General features: G+C 49.1%; 1 pseudogene; it reads left to right on the top strand.

Annotated features, from left to right (window-relative positions):
- Positions 1-3,972: 3,972 nt before the first annotated feature.
- Positions 3,973-6,718, top strand: LOC139563477 (adhesive plaque matrix protein-like; annotated as a pseudogene).
- The last annotated feature ends 466 nt before the right edge of the window (positions 6,719-7,184 follow it).

Raw genomic sequence — 7,184 nt, 5'->3', positions numbered from 1 at the left:
AGGTCATAGTCACACCCTGATTCAGAAGGCAGTAGAGGGTAGTGTTCTGATTTCAGGTCATAGTCACACCCTGATTCAGAAGGCAGTAGAGGGTAGTGTTCTGATTTCAGGTCATAGTCACACCCTGATTCAGAAGGCAGTAGAGGGTAGTGTTCTGATTTCAGGTCATAGTCACACCCTGATTCAGAAGGCAGTAGAGGGTAGTGTTCTGATTTCAGGTCATAGTCACACCCTGATTCAGAAGGCAGTAGAGGGTAGTGTTCTGATTTCAGGTAATAGCCTCACCCTGATTCAGAAGGCAGTAGAGGGTAGTGTTCTGATTTCAGGTCATAGTCACAACCTGATTCAGAAGGCAGTAGAGGGTAGTGTTCTGATTTCAGGTCATAGTCACACCCTGATTCAGAAGGCAGTAGAGGGTAGTGTTCTGATTTCAGGTCATAGTCACACCCTGATTCAGAAGGCAGTAGAGGGTAGTGTTCTGATTTCAGGTCATAGTCACACCCTGATTCAGAAGGCAGTAGAGGGTAGTGTTCTGATTTCAGGTCATAGTCACACCCTGATTCAGAAGGCAGTAGAGGGTAGTGTTCTGATTTCAGGTCATAGTCACACCCTGATTCAGAAGGCAGTAGAGGGTAGTGTTCTGATTTCAGGTCATAGTCACACCCTGATTCAGAAGGCAGTAGAGGGTAGTGTTCTGATTTCAGGTCATAGTCACACCCTGATTCAGAAGGCAGTAAAGGGTAGTGTTCTGATTTCAGGTCATAGTCACACCCTGATTCAGAAGGCAGTAGAGGGTAGTGTTCTGATTTCAGGTCATAGTCACACCCTGATTCAGAAGGCAGTAGAGGGTAGTGTTCTGATTTCAGGTCATAGTCACACCCTGATTCAGAAGGCAGTAGAGGGTAGTGTTCTGATTTCAGGTCATAGTCACACCCTGATTCAGAAGGCAGTAGAGGGTAGTGTTCTGATTTCAGGTCATAGTGACACCCTGATTCAGAAGGCAGTAGAGGGTAGTGTTCTGATTTCAGGTCATAGTCACACCCTGATTCAGAAGGCAGTAGAGGGTAGTGTTCTGATTTCAGGTCATAGTCACACCCTGATTCAGAAGGCGTTTAAAAGCCATCCAATCATAGTCCACAAAGCATTCTGTTTCCTTACGATTTCAGCTAGTTCATCTGAGAACCAAGGGGTGTCTCTGCCCTTCATTCTGTATTGCTTGAAAGGGGCATGCTTGTTGCATATATCCTGGAATGCTTTGTGGAAGTAAGAAAAGGCAACATAATTTTTATAATAATTATATAATAATATATAATAATTATAATATATAATAATTACAATAATAATTCAACATCAGGGATGAATGCAACTGTATTCCAGGCAATGTTAAAAACATAATGTAAAAATAACGTGAATATCAAACTGCTTCCAATTTATTATCATGATGATACGTAGAGGTAGTTTAGTGATCATGATGATACGTAGAGGTAGTTTAGTGATCATGATGATACGTAGAGGTAGTTTAGTGATCATGATGATACGTAGAGGTAGTTTAGTGATCATGATGATACGTAGAGGTAGTTTAGTGATCACAGTGATCACTTATGTGTTTAGACCAGAAGCATTAAAACGATGTGGAGTGTTGGTTAAAATAAGATCAATCAAAGAGGATTTTTAGAGGACACTTTCCATTCAAACTGGTTACATTGTTAACAACCTGAGTAAGATTCTAGGTATTATATAGATTGTTGAGTTGGGTCAGAGCTAGAAGTTAACCAGACTAGGTTCAGGTCAGTTGCAAACGAGAGTTTCTATTGGACAAATTCAGGTATGTTTATCCCGGTTTCATTCCATTTGCTTCCTTTTGAGATTTTTTTTTCAACAGAATCGTCAGAATGAATGCACCCCTGATCACCCGTAAACGCAGTTCACTGTCATAGCAGCCACATACAAACAGCATGATCCCGTAAAAAAAAATCTAAGCCAAACCTTCATATCGTAACTGCTAAGTGCTACACACAGCCTACATCGTTGTCACCATATTAGCTAGCGTCATAGTCAACATAGCTACTAGAACTAACGTGTTAGTAAACCCGCTACAATCAAGCAGTACAGTGTACAGCAAGCAGTTACCAGCGGGCCCCAGTGGCAATAAATGAATAAAACCAAAAGATTACCTTGACTTGGAAGAGTTCTAGTGTCGGATAGCCATAGACAGTTAGGTAACATAGCATCACTCTGTTTGAATTGGGTGTTTGAGTAGGCTAAACTAGCTAGCTGCATTCGCTAGCTAAGTAAGTGAAAGTGGAAAAAAAAGACAACGAAATATAGCTAGCTCTCCATCTGTCTTGCTTCTCCTTCATTAAAAAAATGAATTTGTTCAAAACTGTTCAACTATTGTCTTTCTCTCTCTTTGAGTCAACTACTAACCACATTGTATACACTGCAGTGCTAGCTAGCTGTAGCTTATGCTTTTAGTACTCGATTCATTCTTTGATCCTTTGATTGGGTGGACAACATGTCAGTTCATGCTGCAAGAGCTCTTATAGGTTGGAAGACATCCTCCGGAAGTTGTCATTATTACTGTGTAAGTCTATGGATGGGGGTGAGAACCATGAGCCTCCTAAGTTTTGTATTGAAGTCAATGTACCCAGAGGAGGACGGAAGCTAGCTGTCCTCCGGCTACACCATGGTATTACCCTACAGAGTGCTGCTGAGGCTACTGTAGACCTTCATTGCAAAACTGTGTGTTGTAATCAATTATTTGGTGACATGTGAATACATTTAGTATCGTTTATAGTACAGTCTGTGTCGCGTTGCTGAGGGGTCTGGTGACGTGATGTTCCATCGCTGGGTCTAACAGCGGCCAGTCTTTCCTCCGTCAACTGGTAGTATGAAGAGTGACGGTGCGGAGGAGCTCACTAAACACACTAATTTGGAACTAGAAAGCATTTTGTTTAAGAAAAACAATCGGCGAAGAGGCAGGTTAGTGGGTGTTTTGCTTCAGTCAGTACGCTAGCATTAATATTAACGAGTGTTTTGCTTCAGTCAGTACGCTAGCATTAATATTAACGAGTGTTTTGCTTCAGGCAGTACGCTAGCATTAATATTAACGAGTGTTTTGCTTCAGTCAGTATGCTAGCATTAATATTAACGAGTGTTTTGCTTCAGTCAGTACGCTAGCATTAATATTAACGAGTGTTTTGCTTCAGTCAGTACGCTAGCATTAATATTAACGAGTGTTTTGCTTCAGTCAGTACGCTAGCATTAATATTAACGAGTGTTTTTGTGCTTCTTCCCTGTGAAACGTATCATCAGGCGGAGATTCTCTACGCGATGTGATAGGAGTCGTTTTGGTAGAGGTAGGTCTGCAGACATGGCCCATTTATAAATCAGCTTATAACATCATTCCTCTGAAGGCCTCGATTACAGCATAACGGGCATCGTGTAAAGAGAATAAATAAATGAAAGTACGCAGCAGCACCATCCACGTAAAATAGGCGCTAGATATTCCCTCACCTACACAGACAGACATACAGACACAGACAGACATACAGACACAGACAGATTGCATCCCTCTTAAGCCCTGAACAAAGACGGCCTGATTATAATCCTACTGATTACTATTCACCTCATTCCTCTACCTTAATCATTCCCCCATCCACCCCCCATCCATCCCCCCTCCCTCCATCCACCCCCTCTCTATCCCTCCCTCCATCCATCCCCCCCTCCATCCCTCCATCCATCCATCCATCGATTGACTCGTCAGAGGACCAGCTATGGGCAGAGGACGAGCTATGGTTGACCAGTCTGAAACAGAGGACCAGCTATGGTTGACCAGTCTGAAACAGAGGACCAGCTATGGTTGACCAGCCTGAAACAGAGGACCAGCTATGGTTGACCAGTCTGAAACAGACGACCAGCTATGGGCAGAGGACCAGCTATGGTTGACCAGTCTGAAACAGACGACCAGCTATGGGCAGAGGACCAGCTATAGTTGACCAGTCTGAAACAGACGACCAGCTATGGGCAGAGGACCAGCTATGGTTGACCAGTCTGATACAGAGGATCAGACCAAGGGGAAAGGCCCACAGATGGAGGTCCCAATGGTGGCCTCTGAAGCCCAAAGACTACCAGACCAGGCCTCTGCACCCACCAGACTACCAGACTAGGCCTCTGCACCCACCAGACTACCAGACCAGGCCTCTGTACCCACCAGACCAGCCCTCTGCACCCACCAGACTACCAGACCAGGCCTCTGCACCCACCAGACTACCAGACCAGGCCTCTGTACCCACCAGACTACCAGACCAGGCCTCTGCACCCACCAGACTATCAGACCAGGCCTCTGCGACTACCAGACCAGGCCTCTGTACCCACCAGACCAGCCCTCTGCACCCACCAGACCAGGCCCCTGCACCCACCAGACTACCAGACCAGACCCCTGCACCCACCAGACTACCAGACCAGCCCTCTGCACACACCAGACCAGGCCCCTGCACCCACCAGACTACCAGACCAGCCCTCAGCACCAACCAGACCAGACCTCTGCACCCACCAGACTACCAGACCAGCCCTAAGCACCAACCAGACCAGACCTCTGCACCCACCAGACTACTAGACCAGCCCTCTGCACACACCAGACTACCAGACCAGGCCCCTGTACCCACCAGACTACCAGACCAGGCCTCTGTACCCACCAGACTACCAGACCATGGTGATGGGAAAGCAACAAAGGAGGGCGAGGGTGTGGGTGGCAGTAATGCAGAGACCACATCTATACACTCTGGGCTGGGGGAGAGGATGGCAGCCCCTCCCCCAGTTGGACAGGAGGCCAGCGCTCCCAGTCCATTCACCCAGCCCCAGCTTCATAGCCCTCCAGACAGGCAGCTTTAGCCTCCTCCAGTCCTCCAGCCTCCCCCTCCACACACCCAGCTTCAGTCTCCTCCCCCTCCAGACACCCAGGTTCAGCCTCCTCCCCCTCCAGACACCCATCTTCAGCCTCCTCCCCCTCCAGACACCCAAGTTCAGCCTCCGAGTCCTCCCCCTCCAGACACCCAGGTTTAGCCTCCGAGCCCTCCCCCTCCACACAACCAGGTTCAGCCTCCTCCCCCTCCAGACACCCATCTTCAGCCTCCTCCCCCTACCCCTCCAGACACCCAGGTTTAGCCTCCGAGTCCTCCCCCTCCAGACACCCAGGTTTAGCCTCCTCCCCCTCCTCCTCCCCCTCCAGACACCCAGGTTCAGCCTCTGAGCCCTCCCCCTCCAGACTTCCCCCACCCTCCCCCTTAGATCCCTTCAGTCAGTCAGGAGACAGCAACCCCCACTCTAGACATCAGCCAGCCTTCGAGCCCTGCACATCCAGACCTCAAGCCTCCAAGCAGCGACCCAGAGAGCCCAGAGAAAAAATCTCCCAGGCTGCACCTGGACCTGTATAACTTTGACACCCCGGAGGGACGTGGCTACGTCCTGACCAGACCTCGCTTCCTGGAGGCCTCGGCCCGCTGTGGGGTCAAACCTACTTTGACACCCCGGAGGGACGTGGCTACGTCCTGACCCGTCCTCGTTTCCTGGAGGCCTCGGCCCGCTGTGGGGTCAAACCTGTGGATCATATAAAAGTCTCTACCCTGGTCCTACTAAACGTCCTAAAACCTCCTCGTCCTCAGAGCTAACCAAGGCACCCCGCCCTGTCTCGGGTCCACCACTGGTAGTCAGAAAGGTTCCCAGGAGCACTAAAGCCTACAACATCTTCCCCAGATCAGCCTGCAAACCCTCTTCCTTCCCCAGATCAGCCTGCAAACTCTCTTCCTTTCCCAGATCAGCCTCCAAACCCTCTTCCTTTCCCAGATCAGCCTCCAAACCCTCTTCCTTTCCCAGATCAGCCTCCAAACCCTCTTCCTTTCCCAGATCAGCCTTCAAACCCTCTTCCTTTCCCAGATCAGCCTCCAAACCCTCTTCCTTTCCCAGATCAGCCTCCAAACCCTCTTCCTTTCCCAGATCAGCCTCCAAACCCTCTTCCTTCCCCAGAACAATCACCTCTATGACCTCCACCATGTCCAAAAGTTCCATGCAGAGCCCAGTCACCCGGACTACAGCAGCTCTCAACGGCTGGGGGTTTAGGAGGGCCCTTCGCTCTCCACATTGGCCACCCTCCACCCCATCCGAAAGGCAGAGGAAATATCCACTCCTTAGAGTCCTTGCAGAGAAGGATGGACACCATCTCCACCTCCACTACCAACTCTACCACCACCTGCACCTTCTTTGGTGAGGAGTCTGGTGCATATTCCTCCTATAGCTGGGATGGACTCAGGAACCCCTGGGCCAAGTCGTCCTTAGCCTGGGGGACCTCAGTCATTCCTTCCAGACCACCCAGAAAGGGGAGCGCATCATCAAGGAGGTGCGGCGGCGGGGGCTGAAGGCGGTGCCGGAGCGGGACAGGAAGATCACTCCTCTGATGCTAGCCCGGTACCAGGAGGAGGACATCATGAGCCAGAAGCGATACGTGGCTCACCTGCAGTGGGACAGCGAGAAGCGCCTGGGGGACATACAGCGGGAGGACCGAGATAAGCAGCGGGCGGTGCTGCAGTCTCAGCGGGCGGTGCTGCAGTGTCAGCGGGCAGGGCAGTCCCAGGTGTCCCTCCGTCAGTACCGGCTCAGCCAGCAGGAAAGGGAGTTGGTGGAGGCTAAGCTATGTCAGGTGGTGGAGAGCGAGGAGCGGTAGCATTGCTAGCTATTTCAGACAAACTTTGCTAGCTCATGGCAACGTTGCCATCTCTCTAAAGTTAACTTGATGACATCCTAATGAAGTTGTTTTCTACTCATTATTTGTCTGCTTTGTCATCGTATTTCTAGGCCACTATAAAGTGTACATTTGACAAATCAGTCATAAGCCCCCATTCAGAAAGACTTGGCATTAACCAGTCAGACATCAATATGCTGCTGCATCTGTAGAATGTTGATGACAATGGCAACGATGCAACCGAGTGACGGAGGTGCAACCAATGAATAGTTGGTTACTGGACTCAATGCTGAGCAGATTAAGGCCATCTCTCTCTGAGGAATGATAGCTCCTGTCGTATGATGATCCATCTCCTCTCCTCACCCGTTTATTTGATGATGTCAGAATCATTCCTTTGTATTATTTAGCATATTATCTTGAAGCCAAAAGTACATTTCAGAAAATGCAA

Source organism: Salvelinus alpinus, chromosome 34 (genome assembly GCF_045679555.1).
Source record: "Salvelinus alpinus chromosome 34, SLU_Salpinus.1, whole genome shotgun sequence".
NCBI classification, from domain to species: domain Eukaryota; kingdom Metazoa; phylum Chordata; class Actinopteri; order Salmoniformes; family Salmonidae; genus Salvelinus; species Salvelinus alpinus.
This window is presented reverse-complemented; position numbering and strand designations above follow the sequence as displayed.